This window comes from Polyodon spathula, chromosome 3 (assembly GCF_017654505.1).
Source record: "Polyodon spathula isolate WHYD16114869_AA chromosome 3, ASM1765450v1, whole genome shotgun sequence".
Classification (NCBI taxonomy): Eukaryota; Metazoa; Chordata; class Actinopteri; order Acipenseriformes; family Polyodontidae; genus Polyodon; species Polyodon spathula.
Genome location: NC_054536.1, coordinates 67,628,282 through 67,646,875, shown reverse-complemented (window position 1 = coordinate 67,646,875; position 18,594 = coordinate 67,628,282). Strand labels below are relative to the sequence as shown.

The window sequence follows — 18,594 nt, the reverse complement described above, 5'->3', positions numbered from 1 at the left end:
AAGTTTCTCTGCCATGCAAATCTATTTTGTAGGTCTCAAATTTGCAGTTTAAAAAGAAAGACATATTATAGCAAAGGTATATTCTTATTTGAAAACTTGATATCTGACTACACAAGGTTAAAGAACATTCTGTTCACAAAACATGCTTTTAGTCGGTCTTGTACTTCCTTGGTCATTTCACCTGGAGCCCCACCCCCTGACTGGCTTCCTTTTTGTCACTAACCAATCAGCTGCTTTCCCTGTTGACTAACATGCTTTCCACCAGCAGAATGCTTTGACCCAGAAGTCACGGCTGAGAAGTACAGTGACCCAGGCAGTACAAGTGAAAATGGCTAACCCAAGAATATGGCATAGAAACTGATAGCTTTCTTTAATCTAAAATAGTACCACATTGACCACATAATTAAAAAAACGTGTGCATTAGCACGTGTTTCGTTTAAAACTGCACATTTGAGATGTATGTAGTAATGGAAGTGCAAAATGGCTAAGATTTATGGAATTCTTTTGTTCATTAACTACAATTATTTTAAATAGTGTGGCACTTCTAAGTATTTTCAATGTTAAAAACTTGCTGTAAAATCATTTTAGTTGTGTGTCTGTTTCCTGCTGCAGAAGGGTTGTTGGATATATGTTTACATTAAGTAATGTCTTATTTCTACTGTGCATGCGTAAAGCGTAGTAAAGTATAGAAGCGCATAGTGGTAGCAGAAGAAAAAGCTATAGTGAAGTAGAAAAATGTCTTATGGTTTTAGCTCATTGACGAAGCACAGTAAGGCACAGATACAGACTGTATGATAAAGCATACCAGAAAACATGGTAACTGGTAAAAGCATAATATAAGCAATGTTAACTACAAAATCTGCATCTGTCACATACTGCCACTCAACCGCTTTTCCTTTAAAGCAATCAGAGTGCCTTTTTGATGTAGTAAAAGGCTTAAATTGTTGTTGTGCTTGAGCCAGTGCTCCTAATGAATAGCTTTTCAAATGGCATGGGACATTACTTTGAAGTCCAAGGCCTTGAAATATTACTAAGGCTCAGGAAGAAAAGTTTACTTGAAACTCTAAAATTAGGAGCTCCTGCAGGCATGGTTCCCAGCTCTGGGAGCACCATGTGGAATAGCCTATTCTTGGGGGAAATAAAATTTAAAAAGACAGAATTAATGATTTATGATTGGGCCACCCTTTTGTGAGTGTATTGTAAAACACATGTGAGTGTCTGCCTCAGATGTCTGTTTAATATTAAAAGCAAGACGTTTTTCCCAGCAGGTTCCAAAGGAAACCACTCCCTGACTACCTCCATGTTTCATTTAATTGCTTGCCGGCTTTTGACAGTTTCAATTAATTTACCATTTTTGTCTGGATTGTTGTGGCAGCTCCGTTGTGTGTTGTGTAAGCTGACCTTCGCTGAAGTGGTCAAGTAAGTGAAGGTATACAATTGTGTAAAGTACAGCACTGTTGAACAGCAGTGGGCTGAATTGCCTGAAGTGTCCTACAACTTTGCATTGGTGCTTGTTGTGTCATTAACATAGGAAGCTTGGGTAACAATTAACCAACCCCCTCCTCTGATTGATTTTAGTTAAACACATTTCATTTGGCTGTACTGTAGAGGTTCAGGATACACATTGTTCTTCAATAACAACCTGATATGTTTAATGGTTTACATTTCTTTCTAAATGCAGAAAGTGTGAAAAGCTTTGAGAATGTGGCCCAGTGGTACTTGGATCATGGATTTTCCAGAATAGTTCAACACATGATTGAAATTAACGCCCCCATAAGTTAAGATTTATTGTACATGTTATACATTCAGGAAATAATAAATAGTATTGTTATGGTGTGAGTTACTGAGAGGACTTTATATAATGTTGATTTCAAAACAAGAAAATATGTCCTCCCTCATGTTTACAATTCAGTACCAGTCAATAGCAATTGTTCCACATTGAGTGTCTTAAGTCAATTTGAAGAATATTTTCCTCTCATTTGGGGTGCTGGCATTTTTACTGCTGTACAGAGGCTGTAAACTGCAAACCCCTATTTTCTTATTAAGTTTCCACATAGTATCACCTATTATTATAAGACATATCAATCCCTGGTTAACTGCCTCGTATAATGTAATGCATAATGTTAAAATGCAAAACAAATAATGTAACCAATAATAGAATACAGGAAACGTGTTAACTCCCTCACTTGCTGCATCATAATTTCTCCTTACTAAATGCCATTTGGAATTATTTTATAACAGGATCCAAACCATCTATTAATGATGGTATCCTTTATGTATCACTTTCTTTTGAAAGTAATGACTCTGATGTATTCAATGGAAACTGAAAGTATTTATGCAGAGCTATAAACCTGCTGCTTAATAACTTTTTTTTCTGGTTTATCAAATTACATTTTATGAAAAAAAAACTTCTACCTGGCAAATTATGCACACATAGAACTCAAAATACATCAGCATTTGAATGGATCCTTAAAAGTAGCCTGAGTTGGGCTAGGGTTTAGGGTTTGATGTGTTCACAGACTAGATGAATCAGTCTTCTGCTACAGTTACAACACGCTAACAGTGATGTATTTTCTTCAGATTCAAGCTTCTGTCAGTGCAGTCTTAGCATCCTCTGGCACTAGTCACTGCACCTACCCTCTGTAGTAGCAGGTGTCTGGCTGTCCTTCCGTCAGAGGAAAGTGGGTAGAAAAGACCCAGTGACCCTAGCAGGAAGAGTTACAGTGTATTTAGAAGATAGGTAGGGGGGCATAGTATTCCTTACCATTATGCAATGTCCCTAGTGCTTAGGAATGCTCAAACAGCACCCAGGTCTGGCTTTAGGAGTTTTGTAAGTGCCTTTTAAAGCACTGTTAGTAACTTTCATGCTTTCATGTTTGAAACACAGTCTACCGTGCATGCAAACGGCAGTATTTCAGTTTGGATGGTTTTGGTTGCTAAGCAACACATTCTGCTGTAGGAGAGTTCCACTTTGAAAGGAGGTTTGTTTTTGTATTTATTTATTTTGTATTTATTTGTTTACTTATTTAACCAGGAGATTTACCCATTGGGAGCAAGACCTCATTTACAAGGGAGTCCAATAAAACAATAAAAAGACAACTACAAGTACAAGCAGTACAATAAAAACATATGTGGTTCAATCTTAATCAGCAGCATACAGAGATCAAAGAACACAATAAAGAGGACATGTCTGTTTGCTAATGTAGACTAAATGAGAAGCATTGTTGAAAGTTCTAAGCAATTCCCAAAATGTACCGCATATCATGTGCTTGTATGCGTGTCTTGCACGGGTGTTCCCCAGGCAGTCAGAAGTTAATTAAGTTTGTGTGGTTAAAGGTTAAGATGTGATGCAATCATGGCACTACTACTTGTATTCTAGCTCTTTAGTAGTGTAGTAGCAGCTGCTCTAAATTAGCAAGGATTACATAAGTCTCATTTCAAGTACAAAAGTGTTCTGGGGTGAAAGCATCATGATTATGTGTTTACGTAAGCAAATACAACTTTAATAACCTGTTAAAACATATACATTTGTTATTTATAAAGCTGTATAGCTGAACAAACCAAAAACGTTTGAAATGGTTACATGTTTATTTTTACTGAATCTTTAATTTTTTTTAGTTACTATTAACTAGCGTTAAGGTATAATGCTTTATCCTGTTCTTTCTGTTGTAGCCTTCAAGGAGCTTCAGTATTCATCTTAATTTTTCTTATAAAACTTTTTATAATGTTTGCAGTCATTCTGAGAGGCTCTTATTGCAATTACTCAATGTTTTTTTCTTTTGTTTTTTTGTTAAGGCACTTTTACCAGGAGCTCCTTTTCAGTTCCAGTTGGCTGCCTTTGATACATTACATGCAACTGTAAGACTAGATCCACTGAAGTGTCTTTATATCACCCTATAGTGATCTGTCACTTTGACTTCCTTTTGTTTTGTTGACATTGCACGCCAGTATTCTGCTGTAGATGGCACATACGTACACAGATGCAATTACACATTAAACACTGTATCTGAGTAATTGCAATACGAATTTCTCAGAATGATTGCAAGCATCACACAAATGACAGCCTTTTACCTGTCTAAAGAGTTGCTGCTGAATCAACTTTTGTATACGTGCCATTTCTGCATTAGAAACCTGAAACTGTTTGAAAGCAAGTACTGTAGTAGAACTGGCCCTTTGTTGTCATCACACTATCTTTTTATCGTTGGTAGTTTCCTGAAATGGGAAGTTGCACAGGACACATATGCATCACTTAAACCCTGTACTCTACAAGCATTTCATCAATAAATATGTGCAGAAAATGGCATCTCGCTGCCTTTGTTTGTACAGTTGTCATATTGGAAGTATCCTGCTATTTAGTTTTGCAGCTGTAGGTGTTTTTCCGTGATACAGAAGCTGCCTGGCTACAATTTATAGTGTTTCAAGTGTTGTTCTTTTTAAACACATACCTACTGCCAAAACAAACAGATGATGAATTCCATCTGTCAGTCAAAACAAGATTGCGATATAGTAAATAGAGCACTTATTTGTATTCCCAGGTCTAATTATTATATGAACTCATTACAGTGTTGAAAAAAGGTTGATACCTTAAGGCAAATATTCTAGTTTTAAAGCTGCAATTTCCCATATCTTTTACATAGTGTACAAAGTTCTCACCTTGTAAGCCTATGACAGAAAAATATCAATTCTCTGAACTACAGTGGAGCTTGCTTCTATGAGCCACATTGGAGCCTCCTGCTGCTGCAGGTAGTAGCACAAACATTCCTGTTTTTCAGAAAGGCCTCAAGGAGGGAGTAAACATGTGTGACTCCTTTTGAAGGTTGTAATAATGGGCTGTAGTAAACAGTCACATAGAGTTCATTTTCTTTTTAGCACCTGGGAATTCAACTTTTTTCCCCTCCACATACTTTTGATACACTTCTTTGTTAAATATTCAGATTTTAGAAGTGCGTTTAATTTATGAATAATCTGAAGTAACTGATGTTTATTTGCATCATACTGTAAGCCTTTATTTGGGGATGATGTTCACTTTTTCTCTCTTTTTTTCCCTCCCCAGGTTTTAGGTACATTTTGGAAATAAGAAGCTCTTTACTGAAGGCTGATGAGCATGCTCCACAGGTCCTGCTCTGCAGGTCAAGATTGAAGAGACGGGCAGAATAACTGCATTGAATGTGGTACGTTTTCTATTTTAGTATTTTCTCTACACACTGCTTGTTGTTTTCCTGGGTACAAATGTGGAAATGAGCTATAAAACCCTACTTCAAGTGGCTATTTGATTTTTAAAAAATGCAGGATTCCACCTCAATGTGAGTTTTAAAAGTAATATGTTGTATTTAATATGCATGTTATGTTTAAACTTCGCTACAGGCCTCATAGCCCAACACCTTTTGCATAGCTATCGTATGAGAAACTGCATTAGAACAAAGCTGCACAAGCAGAGATGTGATCGTATTAGGTATATGAATGTGAATGAAAGGAAAAGATCCTGTAAGCAGCTGCGTTATATTTGTAACCTTGTGCTTAATGATGATGTCCAAAGTGTTTGGGACCTCACTTCCTTGTGAAGTTTCAACAAATTACAATATTAGAGTCTACCCTGGTATTCAACTAATTTAATAAGTGAAAACTTAATCTGATTACTGCAGAATGTAGGCAAAAATATGATTCAGTTCATTAATTTTGGCCATCCATACTGAGCTGGAGCACAGTAAGTGTTTTTATGTATGTGATACTGTACCTTAGGCAGTTGATTTATGCTGGATGTCTATGGTATGCAGTAGCTTTCTTTTTGGTTTAGAGATTCATTATTGGACATTCGTGTGAATAATGTAACATTAAAGCAGTAATGGCTAAGAGTTACTAAATAAGTTGTGAGAGACAACTGTGTTTTTATTGTAAATGTTTACTAGTTATTGAACTGTATGATTTGGCTTATGAAAGAAGGGATTGAAATTATTTGACTAAGTACCCCTTATAGGTAATTGTTTGCCAGCTGCGTTATAACCACTTCACCTTGATAAGTTTGTTGCGATCTGTCCATGTATGCACATACTGTAACCTCAAACATTAAAATGAAAAGAAAAATAGAGTAAGCTTAGTTTCCACCTAATAACTGACTTATTGTTTGCCAAAGATGCCAGCCCTCACAGCCTGAATTTGAATAAGGACTGCAGCTGTCTAAGTAAGTAATTACTACAGGTATGGGTAGTTGTCTAATTTACATGGGTTATATTAATAAACCAGTTAGGTTTGTTACAAATATGGCTGTAAAGTACGGTAACACATTATTAGATTAATTGGCCATGGTCTTTTCAGTCAGCCTTGTTAAGTTATTGTTAGTGGTAGTAGGCCCAGATGCTACAGGCAGCCATTGAATAATTAGATACATGTGATTACTTGATTTATTGTTTGCTGCCTAGACCACTTATTGGAAAGAAAATAAGAATGTTCCAGAAGAAAAATTGTACTTGCTAGGTTCTGTTTACCATTTTAGGTTGCGTTCACTGTTTGCCTTAATATTTGTAGGGTTATATAAAAACGCTGCAGCTAAATATGTCTGTGACCTTAACTTTGATGTCTGACCAGTATGGAAGCCGTATTGAGGTAATGCGACTTTCTAGAGTGCTGCTTGATAGAGACAGCACATTTTTAGATTGGGGGGGGGGGGATTGGTGGAACGGGGCAGTGCGTGAACAGTAAGACCAATCTTTTGTTTGGTGGTTTTAATTTTTCCGAAGAGCCCATTACTATAAATGTAATTGATTTCATTTTTCAGAATGCAGGAGCATAGTGCCTTACTTTACTTAAGTATTCAGTACATATTTGTTGAATTGCCCTTAATTATGATTTATAGTTTAATTAAGCTTTAGTTACTAACACAGTAACTGATAAGCTGCAAAGGGCGATAACATTCATTGGTGTTGCTACACTCCTAACAATGGCACCCTTTGCCTTAAGGGGTTTCTCAAGAAACAGAGCCAGTTTTTAAAGCATAATATTCACTCACACTTGCGAGGACAAACCTTGGTTGTTAAATACTTCCAATAATCTTGTCAAAAGTATTAGAAGCCCCTGCAATACATAGCCCGCCCTTGTGTGTAACTAGGCTGCATCGCACAATAATTTGTAAAATGTTCAAGCAAACGGAATAGGGCCTATAGCAGCCTTAGGAGAGTTTAACAATCTTGATATATCACATGTGAGACCTCATGATACACAGAGTTAAAATTGAACTCAAGCTAATGAAATAGAGATGCAGTAGTTTGAAACAGCTGACTAAATTGGAGTCTGAGAGTAAACAAAAACACAGGGCTTCAGATCGCTGCACGTAAAGCTTTAGAGTACTAATATTAAGGGTCACATTTAAGAGTACTACATAGTTTAGTTTTCTTTTTGCTTCTCTTTAGTTTATCCAGTAAACATGTACTGTAAGCAAAGACTTAAGATTGAACCACTAAATTCATGCACTACTTTGTACATTCTTTTCTAGCAAGTATTTTATCTATTTGTGATTTACTGTCAAAATGATATGGTGTTACTGAAGTCAGTAAGTGTATTTCTAAACCTACAAGTCCCATTTTTTAATGCATGTTCCAATATTGCATTCCCAGAGTGCACTGCATGTGTACTGTATAACCATAAACCACTGTTTTGTTTCCAGGTTGTAAAGCCCTCTATCCAGCAGGTGTCATCACAGTCTTGCAGAGTGAGTTGTCAAGACTGTCAGTTTATTATAGAGGTAGATTTGCACCAGCGCTTCCAAACACACAAGCAACACATTTAAAAAACAATTTAGTTTTTTACAAAATAAAATTTTGAGGTTCTACAGTAAGAGAGTTAAAACAACTGAGGCTTTATTGATTGTGGTTAATAACCAAACACCTTTTTACTGTTTTATCAATCCATATGATTTAATTTCCATTTTTGTTTTTATTTCAATTGCCCAGTAAAATACTTATTTCATACACAAATACAGAGTAAACAAAATAGATGAATGAATGCTATTGATATATACAACAATTGATATATAGTATTTTCACATACTGTATAGCCTAAATGATATAATTGTAAAGCATTTAGAATTGAGTGCCTTTGTCACTTTTAATTAATAACTGAATAATGGTTTCCAGTTTGATAAATTAATTTAGCTTTCCCTTGCCCAACTGTAGTATTAGTTCAGTTTTTGGTAAATCAATCATATCATTTTTAACTATAAAATGGAGGGTACCTCTGTTTTTTCTCCCATATTTAAGTATTCATGTATTTATTTTTATTTTTTTTTACAACTAAAAATGTATGTGATATAGGGTTGCAGCGATACAAGATTTTTTACACTATACAAGCTGAACAGAAAAGGACGATATCCCGATATTATCATGGTAAATAATTGTCTGAATCTAGAACTGATTTTTTTTCTTTTAGATAATTTTAAAGAAACAGTTGTATTAAAGCCAACAATATCAGTGTAGAATATAATTTCAAAGACAAAGAATATATACAACTTCTCGCTACACATGTAAATGCTCTTAATTACATGTAGGCTACTTGAACTTGCATGTTTTCAAATTTTAAACTTAACTTAATATGTGTAGTTTATGTAACATTTGTATGTAACTCAGGCCTACCTTGTAACGAGGATTAAATGCATGCAGCATTTGGTTTATAAAGTTTGGGGTTGAGGGGCATCAACATGAATCTCTGGTATCACAGCAGTCCGTTGTTTGAAACCACATGCTCAACCGTAAGCCTTTCATTTTGTTTAACTGACGAGTAAGGAAGTGTGGATTGCTACATGATGCTACATATCTCTGACTTGCTAACATTATCCTGTAAAATTGACAAACGATACAAATGATAATGATTTCTGTATTGAGATATATTAGTATAACCAGTGTATCACTGCAATAACGTGATGTTATAATATTTAAGGAAAGGGGTACCATTATTATATAGCCTGATATGACATCAAAAACTTCTTAAATCGCACCTTCTTAAAATGACAAAACGCATGAACAGTATGGGACAAGAAACATTTGCTTGAAAATTGCTTGTTTTTGCTTTTGTATAATAACTATGACTAATCGCCTGATAGTTTCGGTATGCACTCCAGTGCAGACTTTTTCAGGAAGAAAAAAAAAGGCAGCTTGTTATTTACTAAGGTTATTCTGGAGTGGAGTTCACCACTAGTGTGTCTTTTACAAAAAAATGACAAGTTGCATACCGCACTGATGAATAGGTGCTTTTTTATACAAACTGATTCCAAAGTGAGGACTACTCTTAAAGACATCTGGCTAATATAAAGCTTAAATGATATAAGCGTTTTTATAAACGTAATTGCCTGTGCCAGTAATCACATATAACACAAGTCATGTGCATTTACTGGCAAGCTGATGCTTTATGAATAGTTGTGAAAGTGTTCGCTACCAGAGTATCTTTCTATTAATGAACTTAAAATATGTTTTTATTTAACAGAATGTAATTTATTTGTTCTTTTTTACAGCTCATTTAGTGAGACATTTACTGAACATACTAGAACGCATCGCTGTGTGTGTTGTTTCTTTTTTCTCTTTCATCATTAACATTTGTGACATCTGGTTTTTCTTCCATTTCTCAGATTCTGTGTTAAAATTGGGCCATGGGAAGTAAATTAATAGTGGACTTTTGCCTGGGAATTGTTTTCTTATGGCATTAAGAATTACCGGTACATTTTAAAATATCTGCATTCTAATTTTCTGTCCGATTTCTTAAGGAATGTTTTCATAAGCAAAATAATAATGTTTGGCTAGATCATGCTTAGCATGCTTTTATCAGAATTGTGAGCTAGAATATCCACAGTGCTGCATTATTTTATTTATTTTTTTTAGCCGTTAACCTTTTCGTGCCTTACCTGAGCTCAAGTATGTTTTACTGCCAAAAAATAATATTTAGTTCAAATGAACATTTATAACTTTAAAGAACATATGTTAAGAAAGTCACTTGATAATATTTAACTGTGCAACGCAGTTTTATTAAAATAGGGTCACACAGCATTGCTTTGTCTAGTTTTTACTAAAAAAGTACTTTAATTATTTATTATTATAAAAATCCAAGATCTAAACTTCTTATAAACACAGGCATTTGAGGTCCACATATGGGGTTCTTACTGTAGGTTAGCTTGGGTTGCTCATGCCTGCTCTGTACTGTAGTGTTGTACTATCAAGAAAATAAATTAGAAAGGACTTCAAGTACACACCTAAAGGGAAGCAGGATACTGAAGTTAATAAAGAAATAATGGGGATTTCTAATGGACTACACTGTGTAACAATCTCCAATTAAGTACAGCAAATAGCACATTTATTATGCTGATATATGGGACATGTGGCATAAATGTTAATAATTAGTAACAATCTGGTAGTACAGACAGACACAGTGCCTTTTGTATTGCAACTTTGTAAGATTGTAAAATTACAATGGGGTTACTATTTAGAATTTAGAATTGAGTGTAGTTATTGGTAAATGTATTGCTGTGATACTAGATGAATGTGAAAATAAAGGCTGTTATTGTTTTTGCTTTTTTTTTTTTTTAATACTGCAAGCTTTCGTGGTTATATTTTTGGAGAATGTTGCTGTTGGCACATGATTTTCTTTTTTTTTTTTTTTTGAGCCAAACGTGAACTGTAGGAGTTCCAAGGGTCGTAAGCTATCGCGGTGGTGGTTAAATTTTTTTATTTTGTGTTGGAATAATGTTTATGTTGGCCATTGCTAAGCTCAGGCCTTATTCACACCACCCACCAGCCAAATGTTGAGTCTTGAATTTTTCAAGTCTGTGGGGTGACCAGGCTTTAAACAGATGATTCATGTTGCTAGTTTTCAGAATTGCTCAACTTTACGTAGGGTAAAGTTTTAGAAATAGGGAAGGAAACCTTTAAAGAGCGCATGAGCTATAGCAGTGTCTCAACAAGTAACTTGAGTGTATTCCAAAAAAGCAGCTTGAACTATACACATTTTAGCTATTAGAATTCCTCCTGTCGCACAAAGGCATCCAACCTCACTGCCCTCTTGATAATGATGTCACCTCCTCTAATGTCTTCAGTCCCTGTTGGTTTCGGTATATGAAGTGTGGTGGCTAAATTAAGCAGGTTTTGGCCTCTCTGCGCATGGGAAAAAATGTACTTGGTTTGGAAAGACGTAATACTTATTGTGTTACAACTCAGCAGTTAAACCCAATTAAAGGACTCTTTAAAGGTCTGTTGGACAGACACACTCACCCACACACAAACATACACAGTCATCTGTCTGTATGCCTGAGGCTGAATCTGCCGACAGAAATAAACCCTGTAGCTTTTTCTCACCAGCGATTGGGTGGCTCTGTTGTGAGTTTACAATCCAAAGAAGCACTGCATATATGAACGCCAGCCAAGAGGCTCAACTGGCAGCTTTCCATTCAGATAATGGCGTGAGTAAAATTTGTATGGTTCAGGAGGCCTTGTGTGTAGTTCAACTGCTGGTACAAGAGCAGGATATACAGTGGGGTAAGCAAATTCTAAGGCACGCTGTGTCGTTCTGATTCTGAGAGCAAACCACTGTAAAAGCTGAACTGTAAAAGCTGAAAGCAGCTTGGTCAAGGCAGGGAGAGGGAGAGAGACAGAGAAACAGCAAGGGCAAGCACATTCCAGCATCTTGGGCATTTTAATAGACCAAAGCAAACATTTGCAAAGGAGGTTAAGTTGTCTGTGTAACACAGTGATTTGTGAAAGTGTTTGTGAGAGCACTGCCAGTGTCATTAAGAGGACTCATTACAGGACACATGCAGTTCATCCTTGTCTCTGCGTTCGAAAATTGCAGAACATCCTTTTATTATGTGCAGGAACTGCATGTGCAACACACACATTATTGTCATAAGTGTTCTTGTTTTGGTGTTTGTTTATTTGTTGTATGAAATCGTGTGAGGCTTATAACTTAACTCTGAGTCGGTTTGATCTAACAATGTATACAGTATACAGCTTTGTAGCAGTCAATTAATAGATCTAGTTTGTTGAAGAATTATGCAGTCTTTTACCGCTGTTATTCTTCAATAAAAAATAATAGATTGCTTGAAAACTACAATACCCTGAAGCTCAGCGATGACGCTTGTATAAAATGTTCTTGTATGTTTATTTGGATCAGTGAATAACAAGAAAACAGGTGATTTTGTGTGTGTTACGCTGATGGATTGTCTGTCTCTGTTGTGGCGCTGCTTGTGTGCTGTGTTAGTTGAGCTGTTTAAAAATGCAACTAGCAGTTTTGTGAGAGTTCTACTCTATGGAATCATTTTGGAGTTGTACATACAGAAAAGTAAAAAAGACCTGAAAAAAAAAACAATCGTCAATCCCCCGATTGAAAAAACTTTATTGAAATTATGTATTCATTTATTTAGTTATTATCACAAATCCGTTACTCCATCACCCGCTCAACACAAGGAAATGTCACGGTGGTAGAAGTGAAGACTGTGGCTGAGGGGTAATAAGATAATTAATTAATAGCTAGTTAACACCTCGCCAGAATGTAATAGCTTGCAGCTTTCCTTGTTCAGAGAAGGGTGTTCGAGTGAGGAGAACGGGGGAAAAGCGAATTTAAAGTAAACACTATATACATGCTGGCTCAAAACCTATCACAATACTTGTTTTGTTCTGTTTGTTTGGCCAACGTCCCCTTTTTTGTGTTTGTTTAAATCTTGGTTTTATTATTTAATAAAAGAACTGAACATCATAGTGTTTCAGTTTTGCCACGCCAGTACCTGCTTGTCTTGACTGTGTTTCTGGTCTGACATCACCCACTGCAAGCCACCCTGTTTACACATATTTATTACTGCTTAAAAATGTGCAGAGTAAGTACTCTGAACCGCCTACTCCTAACTTTTTTTTTCCATTCTAGCCCCCTTAAAAAAAAAAATAGTTGATTAGCCCAGCTCTAAGGTAACTATCTGTCCAGGGTATACCAGAAACACATGCAAGCAATTTTACAGCAAGTACAGCATAAACCAGTCTGCGTTGTTGCAGATGAAACTACAGATGGGAGAAGTGCCCTGCATTGTATTTAATTTGTAATATTATAAAAATGGTGCATTTTTGTATTAATGGCCCTCGTTTTTGACTAGTCTGTATATTGTAATGCCAGTATATTGCAATGCTGAAAAACAGAAAAAAATGGAATTGGTCATTTTGAAAAACGGAATTTGCCATTCCCAAGAATGGAAAGTCATTTTTAAGCCGTTTAAAAAATGGAGAAGCTGCTTAACTCTATAAAGATGCAGTAAATGGAATTCTTCCTTGGTTTCAGTGTGTAGTAAATACCAAACCCAAACAACACAGACGGGAAAGAATCAAGTGCATTATCTTGTTCGTGTCATTGCTGAATGTTTGCATGCTTCTAAGAATGTATTTACAGTACGGTACCGTAGTTTTCAGAGTATATCTGAAGTATGATGAAGAGGTGTGCGCAGAATGCATTGAAGCATGTGATCTATGATTTGATTTTCAAACACAGGAGCGCAGACACGTGTCTCGTGCATAGTTCAGTGCACGCGTACATGTTGAGGCGCACAGCCGAGGTGAAAGCAGGAGAAGACGCCACTAAAACTTTAATAATATTGAAATATACAGGCTTCCTGAAAAGAGTGTGTGAGCTGCTGATAGTGGAGCACATTAGTTAATCAATGAGACTGTAGAAGAATGTTATAAATGTCTCCAAATGAGTGTACATGATGGGGCTCATTCTGTACAGTATTTAAAGTACAGAGATGGCGGTAATGCAAAATTTGGTATCCTAGATGCAAAATAAATCCATTGGATGGAAAAATATTTTGACTTTCATTCATGGGACGCACAGAATGGGAAAGGGATGCAGACATGCATATTTATGGCAATCTATTGCACTGCAGCAAAATTATCGTAAAATGCTTGTTTAAAAAAACTGTTCTGGAATAGAACAGCCTTGATTTAAGGTACACTCCAGTCCTGTAGGTGACAGCAATAAGCCTCATATTTGGCTTACGCAGCAATATTAAGAATGATATTAACTTAGACATTTCTGGTGCCAGACCAGTATCTGTGACGATATGGAGAAGCAGTTGTCATAGCAAGTTTTTTTGCTAAGCAGTCAGCGTCTTCGGGGGATTCTCATGAAGATCACGCATTTGCATCTCGGCCATCTACTTCTGACTATGAGTAGTGCACTGACTGAAGCAGTTGCAAGCATTAGTAATGCAGAAAATGCAAAAGAAAAAAAAAAATTCCTAATACTGAATAGGAGATGAAGTACCCATGGCTTGTTTATCGAGACAGCAAGATGTAGTGTGTGTGAAAAAGCTGCTGGGCAAAAACATGCATATACATGCGGATGTACAGATTTTCAACTGTCACGAATTAGGTGATTAAGTGCATATGCATCAGTCATCGTCACTCAAGCATGTCATGGTCAATGATGAATGATCGAGTGATTAAAAAGAAACCAAAAATATTTAGTCAATGTCCATCATTTATACCTTTTTTTTTTTTTTTTAAATGTGTTATAATAGTGATACGTTTCTTCTGATGTTCGGTATACATGGGGGGGAATGGTATTTTCTGGTTACGCTCCAGTAAGGGCATTTACATTTTACATCCAGAGCCATTTGCTATTGGACACACGTTGAATTATAACTTTTTGATTTCTTACGAGAAAAAAGTTAATTGCAAAATAACAGGAAATGTTTTATTATTATAATTCAGGAAACTGGTTTAACTGTACTACCTGAGTTAGCGCTAGTAAACATTAGGTAGCATTTGCATTTTGACTAAGTTGGTTTTTAACGTAACATTTAGTAAAGGTTAATAGTTCACAATATACCATTATTAATTTTTAGGAGACTTTGTTTTGCCTCAACACTTCATAAACTTTAGTGCTGATCTAGTAATACCAGATAATTTAATATTTTTAACTGCACCTTTTATTTGTGTGTGTCGGGTTTGAAATATATGCAGATATTCAGAGTAAGTGCATGTTCAAATTGAATTAAAATATTTCCAGGAAACATGTAGTATGATAGGGATATTTTTTTAGGTGTTTCATACAAATCTTTATTTTTTACATTAGCAATAAAGTTAGTGAATTCACATTCAAGTTCCAGTTCCTATATACATCTTAAATAAGCTCTGATGTATATTGCAAAGACTGGAAATATAATAAATAATTCATGTTTATGAATATACAAAACACTGCTGTCACATGCCAACATTATTCAATGAATGTAAATATTTCTAAATGCTTCTTTAACAAGCGGTGTTATGGCTAAAGAACAGCTTTTTTAAGCAAAATCACAGCAAAGGCGACAAACGCTAGGCCTATCGTTTTCTTAAAGGGAATGTCTTCTGATACCCACTCTTTCTTTGGTCGACGACAAAAGAATTCCGCCTACACGCAGCTCAAACTGCCCTTCAGAATAACAGCATGAAGGGGACGGTGCAATCCAGCGCAAACGTAAAGAACTGTACCTATATGTTTTCGTTTTCTCCCGTTTCTTCCAGATCAGCCCCTTTAAGTTAATTTACATAAGCAACATTTTAAGTTACTGGCACTTGAGGATTTGGTTTATGTTTCTGTTCCTTCATAAAATTCATAATCCCAGTCTGCTGAATTGCCCCTTTCACTTAGTTAAACTACATGACCTCAAAACACAGCAGTAGAACAGCAGATGTCTTTCTTAATGGGGACGGTGGAGTGGCCCTGTTGCTATGGCAAACAGCACTTTAGTATTCCAACTGCACACTTACAAGAGCACATAGTCCTCTTATAATTCATCTGAACCATTAGAACTGTCAGGACTTCTCAGAGTAGGTATGAAAGGAGCATTAGTTTTCAATTCTCACACAAGCCTTTTCCTTTCAATGACCTCTTTATTAGCACAAGTTACCACTGTTTCATGTGAGATTAGAGACTGTCTATAGGCTACATTTCTTAACCATTCAATGGATAGACAATATTATGTCTTCCCACACTCACCTAATGATAACGTGTAGTTAGTCTGAAAGTTTCCTTTGCAGTTCCAGTACAGTATGCGTCAACATTTTGGAGCCAGTCACTTGGGAGTTTTGAGACATGCTTGTCATCTTGTTACAATTTTAAAAAAAAAATGGATAGCCTTCAGGCTTTTTTTTTCTTATTCTAAAATTGAAAATAAGTAATTTACACTTTCATGGTCATTTTTATAAATCAGCCAGCACTTTTCTGCCAGGTAGTGAGTGCTTTCCTCTAGACGTTTTGACATTTAAACATTTTACTTGCATTCACACTGGAAATGCTGTGAATTTTTCAGACAGCATGGTTCTTATGAGAGTGTGGTACACGAGGATACAGTAGGTGTGTCGCTGTGATATTAAGTAACAAATACTCAGTGCGAGCTATGAAGGAAACAAAATGTACAAGTCAACAGCATTAGCAGCTCAAAAGAAGTGAAGCGTTGGCTGCTGTGGCCTGTTTTGTAAGCATCAACATATCCCTTGTCTATGGCTAGTTCCCAGAATTCTGTGCATGCTACTGCCCTTGGTGTAGGGGAAGCCAAATCTGTTGCGGCACACTGGGGAACGAATGGACAGCGAAGCAGCAAATTGCGTGAGACTCCTCCATCTCAAACAATCCCCAGGTTTTCAGTAGGGATTTTCACCTCCAGGACAACCAGCAATGGGAGCCTCCAGATGCCTAAACACCTAAAATGGTGAAAAGAAGCTGGTGTTGTGATAATGTAGCCTCCAGTGGGCAATAGTCCACATCAGGAAACCACCACACAAGTTGGCACAATTATCAACTAAATGGTTTTCAGGTCAGGATTGAGGTGCAGTCACAGAACTGTGAAGATTGCATCATGCCTGCCAGTGGCAATTTTAATTTTGTTTTTTTTTCAATATATGCGATACATTTTCATATAACATACTATGAGGACCGTGCGCTAGTCGTAAAACAAAATCTCTGGTGTTTCCTTTCCTGAAGCCTAACATATACAATAAATCACAATAAAAAATAAAAAAGTACATTCTAAAGGGAACAACATTGCCTTATACAAGTTCGTCTTCTGAAAAGGCAAAGCGAATATTTGTACTAGCACAGCTAAACCCCCAAGTGCCCAGTCTAGCTATGTCAGGTTATTTATCAGAATATTCTTAGTAGAAATGAAGGAAACAAAGGAGGAAACATTTCTCTTGCCTGGGGTGGTTATCTAGTGAAACAACCTACCACAAGCAGATCAAGGGTACATGCCTGTCTCACAGGGCTATATCTCAATACATTACAGTTGTTAGAGTAAAAAATTGAAACACTTGCTATAATCCTGTCCGTAGGGTTTAAGGCAGCACTAATTTAGCAGGGCAAGTCTAAAAACTGTTCTTGTTCTCAATGGTGACGCCTCAAAAAAAAAAAAAAAAGACTCTCCAAGTCTGTTGTTTTTATTATTATTATTAAGTTGTGTTTATAATATTTCATCCAGGTCCCTGTCTAGTCCTAGGGACGCAAATATGTATTGGAGGGGGACTTGCCAGAGCACTTCTCTGACAAGTACTGTGGGGTCTTTAAGAACCGCAAAGCTAGCAGGAGCTTGTTTTTCCATCTCCACTGATTGACAGCTTTTTGCACAGCCATATACTGTACTGTTTCTGGGGGTTTTAAATGCATCATCTCCAGTTTAGCAAGCCTGCTGCATGTAACTGCTAATCTTTTAATTCTTAAAATAGCTTTTAATAGCTTAAAGCAGTGGTTTTAAACGGGGAGTGCTGTTTGTGTCTGTTTATGGGACATATGCGAAAAATTGTGAAATTCCAACAAAAGACAGACTGCATTGGATTCAGCAAATACTGACTGAAGGTTCAGATTTTTAATGTGAGTTTCAGTGATTTTATTTTTTGTGAAATTGTTACTCTACAATCTAGTATTTTTTTGTTTTTTCATGTGCTGTTGCATTGTGTTATACATGTAGTAAAATAAATATAGGGTATTTATTAGCATACTTGGTAAACATACTCTGTTATCACAAGGGATGTTAATTTATTACTGTAGCTTTTAAAGGTTTGAGTGTTAAATTGGCAAGACGCCTGTGTGGTGATGTCCCCAGACAGAGACAGTAGTGCAGGTTGATGCGCTAAAGCGCGTTTTTATTATAAATCCAAAAATAAAATCAAAAGGATTGACAAAAACAACGCTCACAGAGCAAAATAAAAAGGTGTCACAAAACAAATCACAAGCACAAAATAATTCCTCCACCCAAATCAAGTATCGTGCTGGTCTTAACCCAGCACGCATAGCAATTGTTTACTTTCGTTCTCCCAGCTGTCTCTCGTTCTCCTTCCAAACACTCTCCCCGACCAGCAAAAGCTGCTGGTTTTTATACACGTGAACATCTCCAGATTAGCAACAAATTAATCAATCTGGAGATGGCCACATTCTGCATGAGAGTTTTAAGTATACGTGGTCGACAGCCAATCTTTTAATAATTCATTAGCTGCCGACCACGCATTCTCACAAGATATCTGACAGAGACAAGCTGCTTCCATCACCCCTGCCACACCACATTTAACTGACACAATAAATCACCCATTAAAAATAATGGTTTACAAA

General features: G+C 36.3%; 1 protein-coding gene across 2 annotated transcripts in view; it reads left to right on the top strand.

Annotated features, from left to right (window-relative positions):
- LOC121313343 (ataxin-1-like) overlaps positions 1-18,594 on the top strand; it is a 139,579-nt gene that overhangs the window by 67,086 nt on the left and 53,899 nt on the right. For both annotated transcript variants that reach the window (XM_041245755.1, XM_041245757.1), the window contains one exon: positions 5,054-5,171. The gene's annotated coding sequence lies outside the window, so the exon portion shown is untranslated. The remainder of the gene's footprint in view (positions 1-5,053; positions 5,172-18,594) is intronic.